At 42.4% G+C, this 26,236-nt stretch overlaps 1 long non-coding RNA gene across 7 annotated transcripts in view; it reads right to left on the bottom strand.

The window, feature by feature from the left end:
- The window catches only part of LOC144231622 (uncharacterized), a 438,506-nt gene that overhangs the window by 151,327 nt on the left and 260,943 nt on the right, over positions 1-26,236 (bottom strand). For all 7 annotated transcript variants that reach the window (XR_013335125.1, XR_013335130.1, XR_013335116.1 and 4 more), the window contains one exon: positions 19,223-19,360. This is a non-coding gene — a long non-coding RNA (uncharacterized LOC144231622). The remainder of the gene's footprint in view (positions 1-19,222; positions 19,361-26,236) is intronic.

The following is a 26,236-nucleotide window of genomic DNA, read 5'->3' as shown; positions in this document are numbered from 1 at the left end:
TGCTTAACCTCTCCATATCTCGGGTCCCCATCCATAAAACAGAGGGACGAGCAAACTCCCCACCTACCACTAAGGGGTGTAGCCAGAGTTAATACCCTCATCGTCCTTTGAGTTCAGCAGATGAAAGGCACTGAAAAAAAGTACAAAGAATTTTTATGTGTTATTGACTTTATTTTATTTTCTGTGGGGGAGGGAGTCTGCCCCAGCTGGAAAGCTGCTTTCTCTGAATCAAAGGGCAGGAACCCAGCAAGTTTCTCAGGATTAGGGCCTTAGACGGAGCTGCGTATACTGACAGCACCAGCCAATCCCCCAGTTCGGCTTCCTTTAACCTGCTGCTCCAGGCTATAACTGTGCAACTCTGCAATTTAACAATGTGTTCTTTGTCCCACAACCGTTCTCATTTCGCAACTGCCCAGGTAATATGTTTGAGCCTGTAGGAAGAGTCAAATAGTTAATGAGGGAAGGGTTTGGCATGCCCTACATAGGTTCTAGCAGCAAGTCTCAACAAGAAGGCATTCTCTCTTTCCTGGTTTCCGACCTACCCTGAGTGTACAAGTGTCACTACCAGGAATGAGCGTCCGTTCCCAGCAGGCTATAATACCAGTTTGGCTTTTATCAATGCATTGGTGAGGTGTGTTTTGTTTATGGTTTTATGCTGTCTATTTTCCCAGGGATATTATGTTTTGTGCAGAGCCCTGGAGTTTGCGTCAGCTTTTAAAGCGACCAGCACCTTCCCAGTTCTTATTAAGCTCTTAATATGATATGAATAGGGGAGCTATTAGAGAAAGAGCAATAATCGCCCCTGAGGAAAGCATCCATCACCAGTCTTTATGCGGTTCCTGAGCCTCTCTCGGGGGTGAATCTGGTGAGAGTGTGCTCTGGGAATGCCAAGAAGCCAGTGCTTCCGATCGTTCTCAGAAAGGCATTTTCTAACCATTACAAATTGCCTAGTCTAGTGTCTCAATTTCACCTACGTGATGAGCCTCAATTACATTTGTCGGGGTTTGATCCTTTGTCCCCAGATGTGGCTCTGACAGAGATTGCTGACATAAATAATATGGGCTCTGAGTGCTTGCCAGGCTCCAGGCTCAGCTGGGACAGCTGTGGCTTTTTAAATGTCATTCCCAAGATATCCTAGAGGTGTTCAGCTTCCCTCTTTCTAATCTGGGAAGGGAGCCATGGGCAACATCAGCCCAGATGACACTAATACATCTTGACAGAGCATTCCTGCTAGACAGGTGTGCTACCTGCAGACACTTCCAACAGAGGAACGCAGTCACTGTCCATAAGGAGGGTCTCACCAAACTGAGAGCATTTCAGGCATAAGTCTTGAATATCATGTACCTCAATAGGCTTCCTTTGAAACTGCACACACACACACACACACACACACACACACACACACATGAAAAAGTTATCAGGTTTGCCTTAACTATAGTATTCCAGGAAACAGTCCAGGTAGCAAAATCTTTTCCCAGTGGTTTCCTGGTTCCTCATTCCTGACTTGCTCTCCTGCTGTCAACTGAAGCCAACCAGAGAGGTGTTCTCATTCTGGATGCTGTTGGCTTATTACAGCCCAGGCTGATTTTAACTGGCTCTGGGTGGGTTTTCTTCTGAGGGCTGGCTGGTAAAAGCCACAGCAAAGTTTCCGACAGGGCACTTCGGTCCCTTGTGTATACTTCCACCTCAACTCTGGCTTGACCTTAACTGACAGCCCTACCTATTTACTCAGAGGTGATTTTACCGCAGGTGACATAAAGTAGCGAACGAACAGGCATTTGAACCCACAGAGCCGGACTGGCATCTGCTTCCGGGGCTGACTCGCCAAGTCACAGTCTGCTCATCCATGACCCAGGCTATTGGGTGAGTTTTCTCACACCTCTGCAAGTGCAACTTCACACTTTCTCTCCATCTCAAGTGACTCAGCCACACAAGGATCAGAGTGGTTCTGAGGCTGGCCTTCTTTCAAAGGCTGTCTACAACTGGCCTAAGGAGCGTAAGGAAACTTCTGCAAAACAGTTGCAAAAAAAAAAAAAAAAGAAAGAAAGAAAAGGTAAAGTACATAAAGCATTTTCATTCCTTTTCCAGTAGAAATCCAGTCAAGGAGAACATCGGTGCCTTTGACTCCATAAACCGCCCTTATGCCAAAAGCTGGGAAACAAATGTTTGCCCAGCCCTGGCCTGTTTTCAAGACAGATCCAATTCAGTGATGCTATTTGAAACTTCAGCTCTATCAGTAGGACTGAAGAGGGTCCCCACTTCACAAACAAGGGAAATGAAGCTCAAAGGGGTTACGTAATAGTCCCAAGTTCACATAGGTCTAAATGCTGGATCAAAAACCAAGAGTACATCCTATGAATCCAAATCTGGGCGCTTTCACATCTCTGGCCCTGCTGCTCTTGCCTCACTGACCTGTGGACATTCGTGATGTCCTCTGGTTGCTAAATGTTAAGAGGAACCTGTAGTAAGTTAACTGCTAACACAAAGCAAACAAACAAAAATCACAAGACTATAGTCTTCCGAGCACAAGAAGGATGCCATTGCAGATATAGAGCCCTTTGCAAACAGACACCTTCTGCATTGTTAGTTCATTCTCTCACCTCTTCTTTTCCATTTTCCCCACTCCCTGCCCTCCTTCCATAGGACTTTACTCTCTGGCCACAGAGAAGGACTGGTCATTTCTCAAAGAGTCCATGCTTCTTGGCCCCTTTGACTTCTCACAGCTTAGACTTGCTCTGCCTGTAATACCTGTCCCACCTCTCACCTTAGCCATTAGCACACAGCATACATGTGAACGGGGTGGGGGTGGGGGCAGTCTCAGACCCTTTCACAAGGCTGGGGTGGGGGGAAAGCCAACACCTTTTAATCAGACAGATGCAACTTTAATAAGAACTCTTTTTTTTTTTAATATTTTTATTTATTTCTAGGAGAGAGAGAGAGAGAGACAGAGTGAGCAGGGGAGGGTCAGAGAGAGAGGGAGATACAGACTCTGAAATAGGCTCCAGGCTCTGAGCTGGCAGGCAGCACAGAGCCCAACGCGGGGCTCGAACCCACGAACCGCGAGATCATGACCTAAGCGAAAGTCGGACGCTTAACCGACTAAGCCACCCAGGCGCCCCTAATAAGAACTCTTAATCTAGCCGTCCCTCACTGCTTTACTTCTCTGAGAAGCAGGGGGAAATTACATTGTTCCCCCAGCAAGTGTGAAGATTAAGCAAGCCCATCTATAAGGCAAAGAGCACAGTATTTGCTACCCAACAGACACTCCAGGAATACTATTCATTTCCTCTCCTTCCTGCTTCCCCATATGTATCCCAGAGAATCACGTATGCCCATCAATTATAGTGCACCGGGCTGGAATAATTTGTGTCTTTCTCCCTAGACAACTAGTAAGTTCCTCAGGACATGAGTGGTCATGTTGATCTCTGTGCCCTAGCATTCAGGCTGGTATACATCAGGCGCTCAATATGCAGTGAAGGAAGGAGCCAGACCGGAGCAGGAAGTTGTAAAGAAACTGTTTTCCCTTCTTTGCCTAGGAGAAAAGTACACTATCTTTGATTTTCTGCACGTCTTTAAACCAGCCTTATCTGAATTTTCTGAACTTCAGATGACTTTAAATGCTAGTTCCAAACTGGATGGTTCAAGTTAGCGTGGGTATCTCCATCAAGAATTCCCCTTCTACATTCCACACGCACCTGTGCTTGTGCACAAAGTTGAAAAGTAAACATCGGAGCAGAGTGCATCCTTTCTGCACCTGGCAAGCCAGCACACATATGGCTAAGCAGTTCTTTAGCTTGACCAGGAACCCCCACATTATAAAACTGACCTGAAAAGAAGCACTAGTCAGGTGCAATGGAAACTGAGCCACAGGTCTAAGGGAAGCAAGGAATAGACTTGATCTTAGCCAAAAGGCCAAGGAGCGATTGGGAAGCGAGGAATAGAGACAAAGATTCTATTTTTGGCCTCCCTCATTCCTTTGTCTCCATCTTGTGAAAATCTGTATTTATTTAAAGTTGAATGACTACAAATTCACAGATTATTTACCATCTCTTCACATCAGTTTTTTCATCAGTCAAATGGGAGAATAATGCTGCCACAAAATAAGAATATCACGTGGAAATATCCTCACCCTATGATATATCCACGTGGATCTGTTTTCCCCTGTGCAGACCCAGCCTTGAGTCGCACCTGCTTTACATGAGAACACTTCATGAGTAACATTGGGTAGAAAAGTCAGCATTGTCACCTGGATAGCCCCATGAACAGGACAAGGGCTAATGAGTGTATCTGTGTGAACATTTCTTACCCCCACAATGATGCTGGTGACATTCTGTTCACTATCCTGAGTTAAGGATGTCAGAATAAAGATGCACCCTGAATAGTGCTGGAATTGTTTCTAGGACAGCAGCATTCCAGGGAAAGGGGCCTCGAAAGTCATGCTGAGAAATAAGGGGAAAGGTTATGGCTCTAGAACACCAAAGTTTGAAAGGATCTGTGGCACAATTGGTTCTGAGTATAAGATACTTGGTGACATTAAGGAGGATGGATTAGAGAAGAGGACACTGGTGGCAGAGAGAGTCATTAAAAGGCTTTTGTATTGAAATGAATGAGAAATGGTAACATCCAGACTTAGGCCATTGGCAATGGGAAGGCAAAGGACACTGAATAGAGTATACTGTAAGGTAAAAGCCACATGGGTGGGAGACCAGTTTTACAAATGAAGATAGAGGAGAAAGGGAAAGAAAACGAAGACACTTCTGTGGGCACAATTAAATATTTTTAAAGCCCTCATTCCTTAAAACCCAGGATAAACTTATCCATCTGTGACAAGAGCTTTATCAAAATAATATTTGATTGGGAAGATTTCTTTCTTAAGATATTTGATTTCATCACTTAAATCAACACCCCCCCCCAAAAAAAAAACAACTGAATTAAGTAATGAATATGATTTGGTCACTAAATAAAAGGATTGCATTGATCACAACAAGCCTTGGGACTCATTTTTATGATTCATGATAAAAGAGCTTTGACCACCTTGAACGGTTGAAATGGTAGCACTCCACTGCAGACTGACCTAGTCTAATCCTAGCTCACCAAGGTTGTATCTTGAGGCCAAGTTTATAAATTCCAACCCCGGACAGATACTTCATGGAGATTCCATCTGACCCAAGTGGGCCATCTCCAATTTCAGGCATATGGCAGGGCCACGATCAGCTTCTTGTCTATGTTTTAATATAATGAAAAGAGTTGTCTTATGTTTGAAAAGTTCAAGAATTCTTGTACACTTGGTTTGAAATCCATAGAGTTGGTGGATAGGAAAAAAAAAAAAGTGGGACAGTATTCCCCAGAATTCCCCATGAATTGAAGAGGGTTCTCATAGGTATTAAAGAAAAATAAAAATAAATAAAATTAAAAATAAATAAAATTTAAAAAATCATCAGATGTCTTTGGGAAACAAGATTTTGTAAAGTTGTACAGGTTAACGTATCAGTCAGAGTACCACCGGAAACCGAGAACACACTCAAATTAGATAATTTGAAGAGAGTTTTAGAATTTTTTTAATGTTTATTTTTTAGAGAGAACGAGAGAGACAGAATGTGAGTAGGGAGAGGCAGAGAGAGGCCAGTTACAGAATCTGAAGCAGGCTCCAGGCTCTGAGCTGTTAGCACAGTGCCCGATGTGGGGCTCAAACCCACGGACTGTGAGCTCATGATCTGAGCTGATGTCACATGCTTAACCGACTGAGCTACCCTGGTGCCCCTGAAGAGAGTTTTTAAAAGACACTATTTGCGAAGATGTGATCAAGGTATCAAGAAACGCTAAGGAATATTGAAGTACTCAGGGTTACTTATAGACTTAACACCCCAAAGTCAGAAGGGACAAGGGTGTTGAATATTCACTGGAACCTGGAGTCAGAGAGGGCTGGGTAAAACCAGGAGCTGGAGACTTTGGTGAAGATGAGCCTGCAGGGAGGGAGCCAGTGGAATAACCAGCCAAGTCTACTCTCCTACCTCCCTCCAGACACTAGAAACATGGTAACCTATTGATTTAGTTTACTTAGATCAGTCCTGTGGGAAGTAACTGGCAGGGGTGAAGATGGCATCTGGAAAGGTGAATGCAAGGTGCACAGATCAACTGCTTTCCAAGAGGTCTCACATTCTTTAATATGGCGGTAGGGCACTGGGTTGCTCCTAAAACTCCATCTTCTGTGGCATTTCCCAAACTAATATGATGGCAGATGCATTCACCGAGTATATCAAAGCAAGTGCTTTGAAGAAATGCTAGTGGATTGACAGATTTGGGGGATTTGGTTTATCATACTAATGACTGGCAAAGGTCTGCTGTGACTTATGAAAAATTTTGTGTCATTCCTCTGTCCTACAGATATCTGTGGTTTGGAGCAGAGATGGTTATATTATCCTCATTTTCCAATTGAGGAAACAGAGAAATCTGTCTTCTCATTCTAGTTCACATAGCTCCATGAAAAACGTGTCCCTGGACTCCATCAGTATCCCTGGACTCCCATGCCATGAGTGACGTGGTCTAGATCCACCTCTGAAATTTCCTTGGGAAGAATTGATTTGAAAATAGGATGATGTCTGCTACAGAGTGAATGCCTGTGTGCCCCACAAAATTCATACGTTGACACCCAACCCTTGGTGTGATGGTATTAGGAGGTGGGACTTTTGGGAGGTGATTAGGTCATGAGAGCAGAGCCCTAATCAATGGGATTAGTGCCTTTATTAAGGAGACTTCAGGGAGTTCCCTTTTCCCTTCTGCCTGTGAGGACAGAGCGAGAAGATCACCATCTACGAACCAGGAAGTGGGCTCTCACCAAACACTGAATCTGTTCCCACCCTGATCTTGGACTTCCCAGCCTCTAGAACTGTCAGAAATAAATTTCTGTTGTTTATAAGCCACCCCTTCTGTGATATTCTGTGAGAGCAGTCCCAAGGGCTAAGCTAATCTCTCTGAAGAACTGCTTGTAGAAAGCTCACCAGCTTTAGCCTCAGATACTTTAATAAGCCCCTAGACTCACCCAACAAGCCCATCCACGAACAAACATTTTCAAAACCCTTCCCTGTGTGAGAAACTGTGCTAGCAACCCAGTGAAGTGAGATGGTGACAAGAGCGGAAGAGTTTGGGTTAAAGTGAACACAAAATCAGGGAGAATCTTGTCCTGCCCTATGGGTATTTACAGTCTGGAGGGGAACCACCCCAGACGCTCATCAACATTCTAATGGAAAACAGGCTGTGATGTATCCATACAATACGATATCATACAACAACAAAAGGGAAGACATTGCTGATGCAGTCCTCACCAGGGGTGAGCCTCCCAAACAAATCAAGTGAAAGACACCAAACACAAAGAGTACATACTGTGTGATTCAATTCATATAAACTTCAAGATGTGGCGAACTAATCTATACTGACAGAAATCAGAATACCAGCTCTCTCCTGGTGTGGAGACTAGGAAGGAGCATTGAAAAAACTTCTGGGGAGATGGAAATGCTCTATTTCTTGACATGAGTTGTGGTTTCACAAGTGTATACACATGTAAAACATTTCATCAGGTGGTGCGCTGAAGATTGGTGTAACGTGTGTTTATACACAACACCCACAGTTAAAAAAATCAACTAGGCACTGTCACAGGACGATGTGCATAGTCATTATGTTGCTGGTCACCTGGCAGTTTTCTCCTCCACATGCACACCATGGGCCTTCACACACATGTTTTAGGAGACCCAACTGCATGGCTGCAAAGACCATGAGCTGTGCCGAGTGGCAGATCTAGGATCACGTGTCAGCTCTACCACTTCCTGATGTGTGACTTTGACCAAGTCACATAAGCACTCTGATCCTGAAATTTGTCATCCGTAAAATCAAGCCCCAATTTATGGTATTATTATAAGAATTGAATGAGAAAATTACTAACTTAGCAGATTCCCTGGCGCACCGTTAATGCTCAAGATACATAGGTCATTATCACTGTTGCTATTGCTGCTAATCTGCCCTCTACTCCACTTCACCTATAGAGAGAAAGACCCGAATAGAGAGGGGTCGGTGGGCAGAGGGAATGAGTAATGTCTATAAGGTCCCTCTCTCTCTGCCTCTCTCTTTTGTCCTCCCAGCAGTATCTTGTAGGGAAGATTGAGCAGTGAAAGACCTAGCCTATGGGACAAGATGGGATGATGGGCAGCCTGCCTGCCTGGTGCCTTTGAAATGTGCTGGGCACCTGTACATACCTGCCCCAGTGGAAGTGTGGGGCTCTGGTGGGCTGAGTGGTCACTCCCTCACCCACAGCGCCAACTCTGACCTGAGTTCTTCACAGAGCCTGTGTGCCTAAAGGCAAGAGGTGAGGTTCCCAGGTGTCTGGCAGCCAGCTGCTTCCATAATAGGATATTGATCTCCAGCAGGAGGGTGGTGAGGCCCTCGCCAGGCATGGGCTGTTAAAAGCAAGGCCTCTGCAGATGGCAGACCCATGAGTCATCAATTTGACATTAACAAGCAATTATAATGCAGTCCCTGTGTTACCTCCGCTTGGGGATATCAGGGTGATTGTTTCAAGAGGAGAAAGAGAGGAAAAACCAAGGGGAAAAAACTTAATCAGTACACATTGCTCCCTTAGAATTGTCTGATGAGGGTGAGGCTAGATGGTGTAGCAGAGTGAGCACTGGACTCAGAGGCAGGAAAATAAGTGAGCCTATACCTAGAGATCATTACTGTCCTTTTCTGAGACTTACCGCCTTGGTTCTCAATCCTGGCTGCCTGGAAAGCTTTTAAAACTCCTAGTACCAGAACTCTAGAACAAAGATACCATAAACTCTAAGGAAGAGACCCAGATATCCTGTTTTGAAGGCTCTCTGGGCTCCTGACGTGCAGTTGAAAACTGTGAGGACATTCAAAGTGAGGTGGCTGACATCAGCCATCTTGAAGGCAGTGACTTCCAACCTTGCATATTCATGCAGGTCACCTGGAATCCTGTTCCGATTCTGATTCAGTTGCTGTGACTTAGCACATCTGAAACTCTGCATTTTTAATAAGCAACTACATGATAATAGTTGTAGCTAGTCTTAGAACAATATTTTGAGTAACAAGACTCTAAGGTACTTTTTCTCCCAAACGTTTGAAAAGTTTACAGCAGCACAATCCAGTAGAACTTTCTACAATGAAAGAAATCTATCTGTGATGTCCAGTAGAATAGCAGCATGTGTAATTATTGAGTGCTTCAGATGGGGCTAGTACAACCGAGGAACTCCGTTTTTCATTTTATTCCATTTTAATTTAATTTAAATAGCCACATGTTGCTAGTTAGTGTCATGAGACTAGAGGTTTTAAAGCATGAGGCATATGACAAGGTTAAGAAAGGATGCTTGTACCATATACCCATGGGCAGGATCACATCTTATCCAATCAGAAATAGGCCCCAATTCATGGCAAGTTGCTCTTCTCTTGGCTCAAACTAAGGCCAAAGTCTAAATCATTATGAATAGAATGTGTTGATTCTGGCTCTACCATAGAATGGAAGTGGTTAGAGATACAGCTAAAGAGGTGATTGTTGTACTCGGCCTCCTAGGAAGGACTGAATTTGGGCTTTAGCTCAAGGGCAAAGATGAAGGTAAGGCCAAGTGTTTATGGCAGCCCAGAAGAGGAATCTTTAATATAACCTAGAGCTAGCAGGGAAGGCAACCAGAGAAGGTAACATTGGAGCTGTGTCTGAAAGATGAATAGAGGTTCACCAAAAAGCCAAATCAAGGAAGAAACAAAAATGAGAAGGCCAAGAGCCCTAAATGTGTGGCAGGGAGCAGGGAAAGTGAGACTCTCAGAGGCTTGGGGATGTATAACCTCAACAAAGGACAAGAAAGACAAAACACAATGGTGACTATGCATCTTCCTATTTCAAATGGCAACAGGCATTGTTATTGAGAAGGTTTTTTTTTTTTTTTTGAGAAGTAGCTCCTAAAAACAGCACCACTGTATACAGTTATAGACATTGCGCACTACTCAATTCCAGGAGTAGCTGTTTGCATAAATACAATGTAAGTGGTATCCCACAGAGATGTACCTATGGTGCCCCATTTCATTTGTTTTTCATTTTGGTGCTTTCACTTCTGGTCAAGAAAACGCCAGAGAATGGAAACTTCAGACAGGAGATATCTAGAAGATAAGCCCCAATCCCTACAGCTTCAGTTTCCTGATAACCAAATGGGATGAAGAATTAGGTCTCCTAGATGCCAGGTACTATTCGAATGCTTGTTGGAATGAGCACTGGGTGTGGCATGTAAGCAATGAATCACCGGAAATCTACCCCCAAAACCAAGAGCACACTGTATACACTGTATGTTAGCTAACTTGACAATACATTTAAATAATAAATACATACATACATACATACATAATAAATGTGTCATCTTGTATTTCTGACAGCAATACCATGAGGAGGAAAGCATTCCTGCATTTTTCCTCTGAAGAAGTGGAGCTGAGACATTGAGATAGTGTAGGTAGAAACTGTTAGAGCCAACATACTCACCCAGTCTGCTCTAAGTTTTAGAACCATCCTCCATCTACTACTTGGTGATTTTCTGACAGTGTTAAGGGGAATCCACTAGTCAGTTTCAATATTTGACAGCTCTACTGGAAATCACTTATTTGCTTGTGATCAAGACACATACATTCAGACATCACAGGGCTCTAATGAGGCTAAAATTATATCAACTTATTGTGGCAACACTAGTTATCTCATACCGATTGAACCTCTGTTTGGCAATAGTATCTGCCTTAGATTTGTTAGAAACCGAAACAAATTGCTTTAAAAAATTTCACTTATTTGGCACCTTATGACTACCTGGGGGTAAGGGTAATAAATTGGATCCTTGCTGGTGCATCTACCACATCCTGCCTGGAATCATGATTATGTCTACATATCTATATACCACTGTATACCTCAGTTGTCTCTGGGGAGCTCACTCATACTCTCTGTGTTAATTATTGACACATTCACTCGGTAGCTTTACCTGTCACACATGTGCTAGTTATGGCCAAGTATGTTTCTCTTTCTTTTTTCTCACTTCATAGCACCTAACAACTACATCCAGCTGCCTGTGGGATTCCTATGGCTCACTTCCCATGGCCCTCTTGGACTTACTGTGCCTCAGACCAAACATAGCCCCTCTTGTCAAAATCTTGTTTTTCCTCTTGTTTCTCCTATCTCACTGAGTAGGACCACCACCCACATGATCACCCAAGCCAAGAAGCCAGGAGTAGCCAGCTCCAACCCTCCCTCGCATCCATCTAGCCACTCCTAAATGTATCTGTTAGGATTAAGACCAGTTGCATGTAACAGAAAACCTAAATAGCAAACAATTAAGAGAAATTCTTTAAATAACACCTTTTATCTCTCCCATAAAAGAAGGCCAGAAGTAGGAAGTCTGAGCTCCATATGGTGCTATAATGGCCATCAGGTATCTAAGACCCCTCATTCTGCCATATAACTTTTAACTTCCTTCCTAATGTCACCTCACAGCCCAAGATGGCTCCTAGAGCACCGCCATCATGTTCATTGTATAGGAGCAGAAGGAAAGGGCTATAGGGTAGAGTGAGACGGGGGGATTTTCTGGCAAATTTAACTTCTTATAATCAGATTCCTTCCAGACTTCACATTATACTACTGCTGATGTTCCTTGCTCACATTATAGAACTCTGTAAATATAGTCTTTTAGCTGGGCTGCCTGCTGTCCCATAAAAATGAGATGATGTTACCAAGGCAGAGAGGGGAAACAGATCTGGGGACACAACTAGCTGTGCCTGCCATCCCAACTGTCACTGCTTCTACTCACTTTAGATTTAACATACCTGCCTGCTTCTCTACATCATGCCGTCATTGTTCTAGTTAAGGCCCAACCCCAGAGAAATAGCAACTTAAATGACAAATGGGAAAATTTGCACAGAGCAAGAAAAACAATCTTTAGATAATGACTTAGAATGGCTTTTTCCGATTTTCCTGCCCCCCCCCCCAAAAGCTCTTAGTTCAGAGGAACAATGATGTAAGGAGGACTAATGTTTCTACCTGCCCTTCAATTTAATAGCAAGAGATTCCACATGTCAGACAGGAAAGAGGGCTAGGAAGGAAACTGCATTATAATAAATAATTGATGTTAATACCAACAACCAAGACAAACAATGGTGATAAATGACATGAGAGAACCAAGGAAATTGTTCCACTGTGATATCTTGATTTCAAGCAGATTGACTCTATAATCATCCAACACAGTTTCATCAAGAATTTCATCAATGTCGAAGCCCCTGGGCTGCCAGTCTTCAGTGTTTACTACCAGTGTGTGTCTGAGTAACATTAGTTGGCTTTCCATCCATCACCTAGTTCACAGGGGCTGTCTGCCTGTCATTATCTGGAGACAAAAATGAAACATTATAATAAGTTTTGTGCCTCTCCTCTACCTTGACATTTCCATAGAGTCCACTTTATTTCCCTGTGCCCCTGTATCAGTCTTGTGCCTGGCCTGTAGTATCCCAGAAATTATTATCGCACTAAACTAAACACAACACTTGATTCCATGGATTATTCATTCTTACTTGTACTGTGTAGGCAAATGACCTACCCTATTCACAAGGTGAGCCCACACCTCCCCTTTTTTTAAAAAATTTTTTTATGTTTTATTTTTTATTTCTGAGAGAGAGAGAGAAAGAGAGAGCATGAACAGAGGAGGGTCAGAGAGAGAGGGAGATACAGAATCTGAAACAGGCTCCAGGCTCTGAGCTAGCCATTAGCACAGAGCCTGACGTGGGGCTTGAACCCACGAACCATGAGATCATGACCTGAGCTGAAGTCGGTCGCTTAACCAACTGAGCCACCCAGGTTCCCCCACACCCCCGGTTTTCTAACACATTAAATAAAGCAGAGCATTATCTCAACTTCCCAGCATCAAGTCTTGTTACCTGTGAGGCTTAGGCCAACCTACTCCCCTCCTATTTCATAATCTCCTAAAAGAGAACAATAATATGGACCTCACTCTATTTGTTTAAATGAATAAATAAAAATGATCTCTGTAAATGGTAAGCACATGTTATGGTTCTTAGGAAAAGGTAGCACACCTACACTTGCCTCCCAAAATACACACTTCTTCCAGATGGTATTTAAAGTATTTTAGACCTTAAATGAACTGAAGCTAACCATAAATATGATGAGCATAATAACTACTGTTTATTGAGTCAGTTACACACATTATCTGACTTAAACTTCACAACAAACTTGAGAAAGCTTATCACTCTGAGAAAAGGGAGCTCAAGGCCATCAAGGTCACAAGTGGAAGGGTCTATATCTAATCCCGTGTTTATCTTATTAGAAACATTCAAGAGCCCAAGTGTCCAAGACTGACAAATAGATAAAGAAGATGTGGTGTGTGTGTGTGTGTGTGTATGTATATATATATACACATACACACATACATACACACAATGGAATGTATATATATACATATATGTATATGTATATATATATATATATATATATACATACACACAATGGAATATTACTCAGATGAAAAAGAATGAAATCTTGCTAAGTGAAATAAGTCAGTCAGAGAAAGACAGATATCATATAATTTCATATATGATATCATATAATTTCACTTATATGTGGAATTTAGAAACTCAACAGATGAACAAAAGAGAAGGGAAGGAAAAATCAGATAAAAACAGAGAAGGAGGCAAACCATAAGAGACTCTTAAATACAGAGAAAAAACTGAGAGTTGCTGGAAGGGAGAGGGATGGATTAAATGCGTGATGAGCACTGAGGAGGGCACTTTTTGGGATGAGCACTGGGTGTTATATGTAAGAGATGACTCACTAGGTTCTAATCCTGAAGTCAAGACTACACTCCATGTTAACTAACTTGAATTTAAATTAAAAAAAGAAAATGAAACATTCAAGAATGACCAATAAGCATGAGAATTTGGGCAAGATTGGAGAACATTTAAGTTCCCTTTGAAACTTGTATCCCAATTCTGGAATCTAGTTTTTATCAAGAAAAACTATACTCCATAGGATAAGGTCAAGGTAGTCTCCAAGCAGAAGCTGGCAGTTTGGCATGGTAGAAACAGAATGGAATCAGGAATCGTGTGTGTGTGTGTGTGTGTGTGTGTGCGTGCGTGTGTGTGTGTGTGTGTGTGTGACTTCCTTATCCTGACTCAGACTTATATTTGAGAAATGGGGTGAGGGAGTATTGCCTTGTAGCAGAACAGAAGTGAGTCCATTTTTTGAACACTCACTTCATGGCAGACATTGTACTAACAGCTTTATCTCTATAACCTGTAAATCCTGCCAGCAAATCTGTGAAGTTGGTTTTATACAATCTTCATCTTATGGTTGAGAAACAAGGCTTAGAGATGAACATATACCCAGGTTTCAAATATTGGTCTGTCTGATACCAAAGCCCCTTTTTTGTTTGGACAATATGTATGAGGAATAGAAATACAATATTTGAGTGGCAAGTTATAAAACATGGCCTAGCTGATTATGGTGGTTTTAAAATATGTCCACCAATTCTATAATACTCTTCCCTTCAAATGGTGAAACCTAATTTCCCCTCCCCTTGAGTATGGGCTGTATCAGTGACTTACTTCTAATGGGTAGGAAAGGCAAAAAGGAAAGTATGTGACTTCTGAGACTAGGTCATCAAGAATACTGTGGCTTCATCCCTGTCATCCTTTCTTAGATCACACTGGGGGGTGGTAGCTGGCATAATGTGAGGACATTAAAGAAGCCTTATGAAGATGTCCACATAGTGAGAAATTAAGACTTCCTATTAGCAGTTGGAAAAGAACGGCTGCCTTTCCCAATAGCCATGTGAGTGAGCTATCAAGAATGAAGAATTGGGGCACCTGGGTGGCTAGGTTGGTTAAGTGTCCAACTTCAGCTCAGGTCACGATCTCGCAGTCTGTGGGTTCGAGCCCCACATCAGGCTCTGTGCTGACAGCTCAGAGCCTGGAGCCTGCTTCAGATTCTGTGTGTGTCTCTCTCTCTCTACCCCTCCCCCACTCACACTCTGTCTCTCTCTGTCTCTGAAAAATGAATAAATATTTTAAAAAATGAAGAATAAAGCTAGGAAGTTCATTTTGTCTTAAACTACTCTGCCTTGTGATTGTCAATGGTAGTACCATTTCCTCTCAATCTGCAGAAAATCATAATTGGAGAGAAACACTCATCATTCTATAGCATAAAACAAACAGAGAGATGTCTCCCAGGAATAATCTGGTGGTGTATCATGGTGGAAACAGAATGGATTCAGAAATCATGGCACCTAAGCTGAAGTTCCACTGGCTCAAAGGACATTTTACTTAACTCCTCTAAATCTTGGTGTTCACATCTACAAAGTAAGGATAATAATTCCCAACTCAAAAGGTGATCATAAGAATTGTAAAAGATCTTTTTAAAGAGAGCTTCTAGCACACTTATTCATTCAACAAACACTTAAAGATGTTTTCGGCATTGTGTTAATTACCGGTGAGGATAAGACACGTACAGCCATACCCTCACAAAGCTTTCAGAGGAGAGTAAAGATAATCAAGTAGTTATATTTTTACTTTTTAAAAATTGTTTAATGTTTATTTCTATTTGAGAGATAGAGAAACAGTGTACCAGCAGGGGAAGGGCAGAGAGATGGAGACAGAATCCAAAGCAGGCTCCAGGCTCTGAGCTGCGAGCTGTGAGCACAGAGCCGGACATGGGGCTCTAACTCACAAGGAGTGAGATCATGACCCGAGCCAAGGTTGGACACTCAACCGACTGGGTTGCCCAGGTGCCCCAAGTAGTTATATTTTTAAAGTGTGGTAAATTGTATATCACTTAGGAGGTAATCAATAAATATTGGTTTTTTTCCTCCTTCTGACCTTCTCCTAGAGTCCCACTTGGTGCTGGTGGTAGGAGGTTTTCTTCAAGACATCTCATTTATCAAGAGACAATACCTCTTGAACACTAAAAGCATGGTCACAGTCTCCCTCCATTTCCTGGCATGTTCCACAAAAATTGGAGAATTAACCATTCTCTGTGATCCCAGTACTTTATTTTCAAAAGAATGTAATATTTATCTTCCAATTCACTAATGAGATTTGACATTAGTATCATTATTAATAAAGAATATTAGCAACTTAGAGCCTCCCCCTAATAATAGGCCAATATACAGTCCTTGATCCAAGGAGGTGCACATAATCACTCTAGACCTTCCTAGAAGAACATGGAAGGGAGGCGGAAAAATACTGCTTTCCAAATTTGCTCTGAAACTGCATCACCAAAAACTGACATTCATTTTCTAATTGATGACTCAACCCCCAACAAAATCCTCAGGCTCTTCTGAAACGCAGTGGGGATTAGTGAGTCCAAGCGTTGGTGGCAGTCAGGGGGTTTGTTTGGTTTTCCAGGGCTCCGCAGATCGTCTGTAAGTCAGAAGACCATCATACATCTCCTGATGGCTTGGCTTCTGCTGTTTGCCCACTGGTGATACTTTGACATGAAATGGTGCTGTCCGGAGATCACAGTGGATGTAGGAGACCTGGGTTCAACGCACTAATGAGGTGGTCCAAATGAGTCATGTCCTCCCTTCCAGAGATTCAGTTTCCTCAGACATAAAGTAAAGGCAAGCCTTTTTCCTGGATTTAAAATAATATAATTGCTCCTTTTCAACAATGATTGCTTCCACCCTTAAGCATTCTTTCTTACTCACTGCTTTGGACTTTTTTACATTGTTTTTCTAATCTTTAAACAAACCAGAGAGAGATAAGCGGCTTTATGATGCTCACTTTTTAGGTCCAAAAGGTTTGTTAAGTAACCTCCCTGAAGGAGGAGGCAGGGCTGGAGTTTGGACTCAGCTCTGTTCTGCTCTAATCCAAGTGATTCTGGATCACAGACTGACCAAACGACAAGTTATTCCAGAAATACTAAAAGAAAAAAAAAAAAAAAAAAGGCTGGTGCCATATATCACATATGGAAAAATAAAAAATGTAAACGTAAAAATATTCAGCCAAAAATATATTTTATTATGATTTTTTCACCTCTCATTTATCATTGAGGAATACCAGGGAATAGGCTTAATATCTGTGGACTCGATTTGAAAAGTTTAGTAATGCTTAAAATCAAAAGGGTGCCAATTATAAGAAACAAGACATGTTCAGCCTGGAAGAACTCTGAAAATTTTGGGGCTGAGAGCGCCTTGTCAGCTCCATTTTTAGCTCCAGTATAACCAGAAAGTGAGGATCCCCATTGGACATTAGAGATTTGATTTTTTCTACAAAAATTGCCAAATACCTGGTATGTGCCACACAGTGTCTGGGCTTCTATGCATGCATATTTCACTATCTCCCTACACCTAACCAGTGAGTCAGGTACAATGAATCTTATTTTGCCAAGGAGGAAAATATAAGTCTCAGAAAAAGGGAAGACATTTCTCAAGATCATAGTGCAAGTGAGAGGCAGTGAAAGAAGGGACCTGAGACTCTTAGATTCCCTGATCACACCACACCTGCCTCATGAACATGCTAATCTCCTATCATTTATTTGGAAAGGCCTACTCCTCTTTCATTCATGAGCAGACCACTCTAGCCAACAAACCTAGAAGCCGACATGAAACAGGATGTGATGAAACACAGGCAGGGAACAAGCAGAGGGCTTTAGACATGGCTGTCATCTGGAGTGGGGAGCTAGAAAGTCCCTGGCAATGAAACACTAAAAATAACAATAAGTAGCTGAAACTGGGAAGGAAGAATNCCAAAAAAAAAAAAAAAAAAAGATCAGGAAGAAGCGAAGACACCAACCTCCAGGAAATATCAGAGTTAAATTCATGCTAAAAAAAATCTCTGGCCAGTAGAGAAAATGTCACATTTCTGAGAGATTTTTTTTAAAAACCAAACAATTCAAAGGGATACATACATCCCTATGTTTACAGCAGCATTATTTACAATAGCCAAATTATGGAAGCAGCCCAAGTGTTCATCAGTAGACAAAGGATAAAGACGTTGTAACATATATAATGGAATATTACTTAGCCATAAAAAAGAATGAAATCTTGCCATTTTCCATGAATGGATGGAGCAGCTAGTATAATGCTAAATAAAATAAGTCAAAGAAACACAAGTACCATGTGATTTCACATGTACTTGTACATAAACTCCTACTGTACATTGTACAGTTCCCAGAGGATGGATGGGTGGGAAGATGGGGAAATAAGTGATAGGAATTAAGGAATGCACTTGTAGTGATCAGGATTGGGTGCTATATGGAATTGTTGAATCACTATATTATCCACATGAAACTAATATAACACTGTATGTTAACCACACTGGAATTAGAAGAAAATTTTAAAAAAGAAAAAACCACAAACAACAATGACAAAAAAAATCAGTGAAAAAACATTAAGAAAAAAAATCTGTGAACAATGTTTCAGCAGCAGACATCACAGAGAAATGAGCTGTATTTTATTCACAACTTATTATATATAATGCTTTAACTCCCGTACAGACTCTATAAGGTAAGTAGTTAGGATTCCCAATTTATGGATTGGGAAATTTTGCTTGAAATTCTTCATTTGGACCTCCAGATCTTTTCTCCACCCTTCTACACCTGGCCCACACCCTGGGAGACTGACGTTTATGGACTACATCAATGAGCTCCTTACCTTCTAGCTTCCAGTTGAGTTTAGTCAATGGAAGTCATCAGCAGGAGGATTGGAAGGTAGGAGGATGACATCTGGCTCTTTATTGCTCCAACTTCTTTCCTGCTGGAACTTGGATTGGCAGCAATATTCCACTGGAAGTTATAGCTCTCTCCAGGCAGCTCTTTTCTACAGCTATATCTACTTGCCAGACTCTGGTAAATGCTTTCTCTCCTTGCTCTCAATCCCAGGCTCAGAGTATAAATGGCTTTCTGCTGTCACTAGCTCTGAGATGCCTCACCAACCCTTGAGAGTGTCCCTTAGCTCTGTCTGCATCTTTGTAAATAGTCTTGTCTTTGAACTTCCTCAATTGAGGCTTTTAAGTGTGCAGATTGGTTACTTTGGGAGAGACCCTGACAAATACAGAATCCAACACAGAAGGATTAAGGAGCTGGCACAAAGTCACACAAATGGGGTGTTAGTTGAAGCAATGCTAGTTGCTATAAGACATAAACTCCTAAATCTCAGTGATTTTAATCAAGATATGTAAATTTCTCACTCACCCAAGTCCAGCATGGGGGTTCCTGAGCAGCAGGTGGCTCTTCTCCAAATGGTGATTCAAGAATCTGGCTCCTCCAACCCCCTGCCTTCACTATATTCAACAGGTGATTTACAAGGCTCCCCTGATCATCAGCATCAAACTGGAAGAAGGAAAGAGTACAGGGGTCAAACACAGAAGCTTGTGTGCCAGGCCTGGAAGTGGCAGGCATCTCTACCACTCACATTCCATTTGCCAAAACTCAGTATATGGCTTTCCAGTTGTAAGAGGCCCAGAGAGGACTTGTCTGGGAGGATAAAGGAAAGGGTTGGGGTCAGAGCTGGTCAGTGGCTACATCAAGGAGGGGGTGTGAAAGTACAGGCTCAAATTCAAAGCTGTCCCATTCACAACCCAAGACTTCTAGTTCATGGTCTACACCATGTATTTTTGAGAGAGAGAGAGAGAGAGAGAGAGAGAGAGAGCACAAGCAGGGGAGGGGCAGAGAGAGAGATAGAAAGAGAATCCCAAGCAGGTTTCGCACTGACAGCACAGAGCGCAATATGGTGATTTAACCCACGAACTGTGAGATCATGATCTGACCCCAAAGCAAGAGTCAGATGCTTAACTGATGGAACCATACAGGCACCTTTACACCGTGTATTTAATGTGTGCATCAAATAACAAGATTCAACTATATGAGTTCAGTAGGGAAAAGAGAGAGTAAGAAGCATTTGAGTAATATGGTAGGTCCAGCCCATGATTCCACCAAGGGTGTACCTGCTCTAGAAAGAATATAAGATGGGAAATGTGAACTGCTGCTGCCTCAGTTTGTCTTAATGGGTACTTGCCCATAATATAAGCATCTCATTGCATACCAGTCTGTGATTCTAGCACTTAAGGACACACATTTTTCTATCACTTATCTCCTATTTATTAAACACACACACATAAATACATTTAATCATAAATATTACTGTAATGGAATTTTATAAACAAAATATGCTTTCCATGACTTACAGTCCCTTTTAGAAATCTGAAGTATACTTTTTATTATACACCCTGCTTGCCTTATCCACTGAATTTAGAACCTGCCTCCATGTATCCTGAAACTCCATTCTACCCAGACTGTAAATCTCTCTCCCCACTCACACCTCTGTGAATTTCTCTCTACTGCATGTGAGTTTTATAGTGTTAGTACACACCCTCTGAGAATACAGACAGTGGAACTTTTTGCATTGCTATGTGAATCTGCAGATTCACTACTCAATAAGTATTGACCTGTTGACTTTGCCTTTTTTCGACCTTGTAGGCATTTCCAGTGATCCAGAAGTTTGGAGAAAGAATATGTCTCATGAAGGTAACTTTTCCCCAAATGAGTAATCTGGGGGACTCAAGTTAATGTAGGCTGACATTATTTCAAGATTTAAAAATGATGTATTTGAATCCTGCTTCAGTAAGTAAAAGAATCACAAGCTCTCAGTTTGCTGATCATCTTCATGGCACTCTCTCTTATCACGTATTGACTACATAAAAAAAAATATGACAGGAAACAGAATTTCAAGCATTATTAGATTATCATAGTTGTGATTCTATTGATCTCACCATTTGCTAAATGTGATGTATTATGCCATTGCAGCGAAGAAGTCCCTGTCTCTGCCCTCCAGGATGGTACCCAGGGTAGACAGACCATGCAAGCATTATCAATCAAAAACAAGATAATTGCTGATGGCCATAACTCGTGTAAAGGAAATCAAATGCAGGCAGAATGTTGGGAAATGTCCTGAAATGGGAAAGTGGCACGCTGCTTTAGATACATTGTCAAAAAAGGCGCCGGATGATGAGAAGTCTTGCCTGATGAGGTGTGGAGGAACAGTACCCCAGGCATGAAGATCAACGACTGTAGTGGCCTTGAGATTAGGATGGTTTGGAGAAACTGGAAGACTAGCATGAGCATTTGGGGCTGCAATGAAGACACTAGACAAGAGGTAGAAAGGTAGCCAGGGGTGTTGTCATGGCCAAGGTGTTTCCGTGGTCTATAGAACCTGGAAGGCAGGACATGGAAAGTGTGAATTGTGTTCTGAAAGTAACAGAAACTGTGGAGGAGGGGAATGAGCAGAGGACAGCTGTAGTCTGTTTAGGGAGGGGCTGTTTGTTTTACTATAAGGATCACTTTGTTGGTTGTGTGCAGAATAAGCTTTTGCTGTGGATGGGAAGGTTGGCAAGTGTAGAAGAAGAGACTAATTGGGCGATAAGAAATGACAACTTAGACTGCAGAAGGAGACTTGGAGGTAATAAATGTGTCAGATGGAGGGCACATTTCAAACTGAGGCTTCTGGGGTCTGCTGATGGGTATGGCATGGGCTGTAAGGGAAAACAAGGAATCGAAGTGACTCATGTTTTGCAGCTTTGGCAACTTGTGGAAGGGTTGACTGTAGCGAAGGGGGAGGCAGCACTCCTGTGCTGCAGGAGTGGTAAAACCGTGCCCCCCATCCCATCACTTTCAAAGGGCTCTTCTGATACTAGTTCTCACCAACAGGCATTTGATGAATGCCTGTAGAAAGGCAATGTGGGCCCCACCCTCAAAAAGTCCTAGGCTGCAAGGAAAAGTGGATGTACAGACAGATCATCATACTGAGAAAGCCTACAGGCATTGTTGGAATGGAAGGGAGAGACAGTGAACCCAGAGTGTGGACTCAGAAGGGTTTTCTGGAGGATATGACACCTAGCTCAGACTTGAAAGATGAATAACAGCTAAAGACAGTCCGTGGGGGCAACTGGGCATAGCAAATGCCATGAGCAAAAGCAGAGGGCTAGGACATCATCACACCTGAGGGCAACCAGTAAGGGCAGAAGCAGAAGACAACCAGAGAAGCTGTTAGAGATGTCAGCAGGTCCCAGTCATGGACAGAGCTTAGCATCTATCCTATAAGCCTAAGCAGGAAGCCACTGGAGAGTTTAAGAAAGAAGTGCCAGGGTCAGACTTGCAGGATCACAAACAAGCTGTAGGTGGTGCAGATGGTAGCAAAGAGGGAAATGTCTTTGTCATTCATTGCTTCTGCCACTCATTTTGTCCTTGACTTTGATTTATTTATTTCCCTATTGCATGTCTGTCATCTCCTCATCTGGAAAATGTGATGTCTTATCCTCTATTGAACCCCTGCCTTGTCTCAGATGACGCCCAGCATGGAGTGAGAAATCTATAGTGTTCTCTGATATATTACCTGGCTAGGATTTCAGCAAGGTATTCATCAAAAATTTCAGAATCTCAGGAATAAAAAAAATCCCCCCCCCCCCAAAATTTTCCCCACTTCTGCAGCCCTGTGGCCATTTAATATCTTATTCAAGAATGTCTTCATTTACCGTGGAACACATATTTGCATATCCCCTCCTAAGCCTTTAGTTGGGGATCCCTCCCAAAAGAATTTTGCGAGCCCCATGAAATTAAATAAAATTGTGGATATATATGCATGCTTTTCTTCTGGGGAGATGGTCCATACCTTTCTTCAGTGATCATACACCACTGAAATATTCTCTCTTTTTTTTTTTGATAATTCATCATGGTTTTTATTTTTTTATTAAATAGTTTATTGTCAAGTTGGTTTCCATATAACACCCGGTGTTCATCCCAACAAGTGCCCTCCTCCGTGCCAATCAACGCCCTTCCCCTCTCCCCCGCCCCCACCACTGAAATATTCTTAAACAAAGTCCTCTCTCCCAAGCCCATCAACTGAGTTCAACTCTTCTTCCATGAATCTTTCCTGCCTACCAGGAAGCATTCCCAAACTGACCTCCAGTGACATACACATTCTGTACCATATATTTGGGTAATTCCACTGTGTGCATTATCATAAAAACTAAAGCTTATCAAAAACTTGATAACAGGTTTGTTTCAATTATTAATACTCTAAAAGAGCTATAAGGACTCTTTTCTTTTGCTGCTTATACAAAAATTAAGTATTCTACCCAACATAACTACCCCACACACACATGCATACCCAGCATACATACATTATACATGCACACACACACACACACACACACACACACACTACTTTGGCCAAAACAAATAGTAGAAGAAATTACCAGCAACTTCTGAACCAAAGAAAATAGGAATAAACTGGGCCATGCCATATTAATTGCAGCAAAGTGTGTGGGCACTGGAGTCAAATTGCCTGCAGTTGTATCTTGGCTCTACTATGTGCTAGCTCTATGACTCTGGGCAAGTTAATTAATCATGCCTCGATTTCCTCATTTCCCAAATCTGTCATTTGTCTCACTTTACCCTGTAAGGCTCGTGAGCGAGAGTCAAACTGTCAAGAAGATTCACTATAACTCTTAGCTCTTCATTTTATGCCTTATAATGTATTGGTTCATCTTTTGCTGAATTTGATGTCCATTCTGCCTATTCTGCAAAGTTTAGAGAATAAAGTGTGGTGACTTAGCTAGAATAGATGCCAATCTGTCTCTAGAGCTGAGGCTCTGAATCCCACCTCCATTCGGCATTAGTGGTAGACATGGAATTTACAAGGATGATCTGACCCAAAACTCTCCTTTTATCCTGAAACTAAACAGTAGAACAGTAAAGTGTCTTGCCCAATGCCACAGAGTAGGTTAATGATAAAGCTAAGACTAGAACTCAAACAGTACCCAGCCCAGTACCTTTTAGCAAGTATTTACTAAATGTATGTTAATGCTCTGGGGTCTGTGCTTATAGATATGATTGAAGCCCAGTCCCTGGCCACAAGTATTTCACAGTGTAGCAGATTTTATTAAATCCAGCAGGTGGCCAATTGCAATGTTCCCTAACTTTGTTTGATCTTGAGTCTGAGAGGAAAGGGAAATGCATAGTGCTTTCCCATTTTGGGCGTTAGGGGAGTTGATTCCCAGCCACTGAGTATTCACAATCTGGACAGCTTCTAAGCCTTAACTTGTGCCAGTTCCCAGCAGAAACATGCATGCTCAAAGCTTTTCTGTGGAAGCTTCAAATGGAAGATGAGGATGTTTCTGAGGAGGAAAATGTTGGCAGTAAGAGAAATCAGACCAATGATTTAAGCGTAAAGGAAAGAGAGTATGTTTAGCAATATGTTTGGAACTGGGCTCCAGGGTCTGCTCAATAGCTTTGTGACCTCAAACCATGCAGCTGATGTCTCTCACTTTCTCTCCATTTTCTCCTCATAGTCTCAAAGTGGCCACCCTGTCTTTAGGTGTCACAATTTCATGTAACCACATTTAAAGGCAAGAAGCAGGAGGCGTCCATGGAATGGGAAGTGAGAAAGAGAGAGGGAGAAAGACTTAGAGAAGGGGAGAGAACATCTCCATGCATCTCTCCTTTTACAAAGGAAGAGAAATATATCCTGGTTCTTTGGAAGACCTCCCCCTTATACAGAACATTGCACGGAACTGGGTCATGTGGCTGCCCTGCTGCAAAGGAGGCTGTGAGAGCATGAATCTGTCGCTGGACCTTTTTTTTTTATTTTTTTTAAAAATTTATTTATTTTGAGAGACAGAGAGAGATAGAGCATGAGTTGAGGAGGGGCAGAGAAAGACGAAGACACAGAATCTGAATCAGGCTCCAGGCTCTGAGCTGTTAGCACAAAGCCTGACACAGGGCTTGAACCCACAGACTGCAAGATCATGACCTGAGCTGAAGTTAGACGCTTAACCAACTGAGCCACCCAGGTGCCCCCGGATCTTTCAATCTACATGACTAGAGGCAGGTGAGGTGAAGCCAACTTTGGAATGGTTATTGGTAGCTAGTCAAAAAATGTCTGTCATGCCCAAACTGTTTAGGTTTGTTCAAGGGACACCTTATCCTAATACTGAATATTAACTTGGGATTTAGCTATTTAGGAATACAAAGCAGCTCTACTTGCAGACTCATATCCAGGAGTTTGCAAATCTCTTCTCCTCTGGCACAAGAACACTTTCCCAAACCAAGTTAAAAGGGGGAAGGCAGAGGCCAGTCAGATTTCAGAGACACCTGCCCTTCTACCACACACCATGTTCTGTCAGACCTTACCCTCCACGCCTGGGTCCTCAGTGGCCGATAATAGTGGAACTCTGTGATTCACGAGGTTATGGAATTCTGCCATTTACTAGGGCTCAAAAGTCTACCACCCACTGATACTGAAATTTCTACTTCAAGCAGATCTCCGATTCGGCCATCGGCCAGGCCTCAGAATCTTGGCATCTCCAGAATGGCAGTCCACACCACTTTTATTTCTGAGAACTCAAGGGGAAGAAGAGAATTTCCAACCCCAAATTAAGAATGGCCAATTCAATACCTCAATCTAGTGAATTCTGAGTCAATTGTCAGTTGCCAAACAGCCTCTCAGGATAGCTGTAATTAAAAAACTACGTTCCCAAAGCCAACTTTGGGCCCACCCATGGGTGACTCTGTCCTCTTCTTCCTCAGGGAATATTCCAAGAGTCTGTGCTGTACTGGGCAGCTTCTCTTCCCCCATATGAGTAATAACCCTGCAAGGGGCACGTCGGAGATGTCCTAACAGGAGCATCTGGCTTCTTGCCAGAGGAACCTCTCACTATTTTCCTCTTGCTCTCCTCCTCTCTTCCCCTTTCCTCCTGAAGGAAAAATCTGAGGGTAGGTGTTCAGTTTAGTCAGCCAGGGTGAGCCGCTTTGACTTGATGGCAGTAAATACTGCTCCCTCACTTCATGATGGACGTACACACATGCTGTTTCAGCCTACCTCTCTGAAGCCTCCCTCCAGAAACTCAAGGCAGCAGTACATGTTTTCATTGTTTCTATCGGCTTGGACAGAACATTCTAGGGCAGCAAAAGTCAGCGGCTCCGGGAATATTCAAATTCAGCTAGATTTTCACTTTCCAGCTCTGGGTATTGGCCAAACTCTTCAACCAGCTTCCCCATTCTCTGTAAAACGGGGATAGCAATGCCTCCATTATTGGATTTTTGTGAGGATTAGAAGACAGCATGTAAATAAAGGGCTTACACTTATAATAATTCTTGGGACATAATAAGTAATTTTTAAAGGCCACTCACATAGGGGTGCCTGGGTGGCTT

This window comes from Crocuta crocuta, unplaced genomic scaffold (genome assembly GCF_008692635.1).
Source record: "Crocuta crocuta isolate KB4526 unplaced genomic scaffold, BGI_CrCroc_1.0 scaffold260, whole genome shotgun sequence".
Lineage (NCBI taxonomy): Eukaryota > Metazoa > Chordata > Mammalia > Carnivora > Hyaenidae > Crocuta > Crocuta crocuta.
This window is presented reverse-complemented; position numbering and strand designations above follow the sequence as displayed.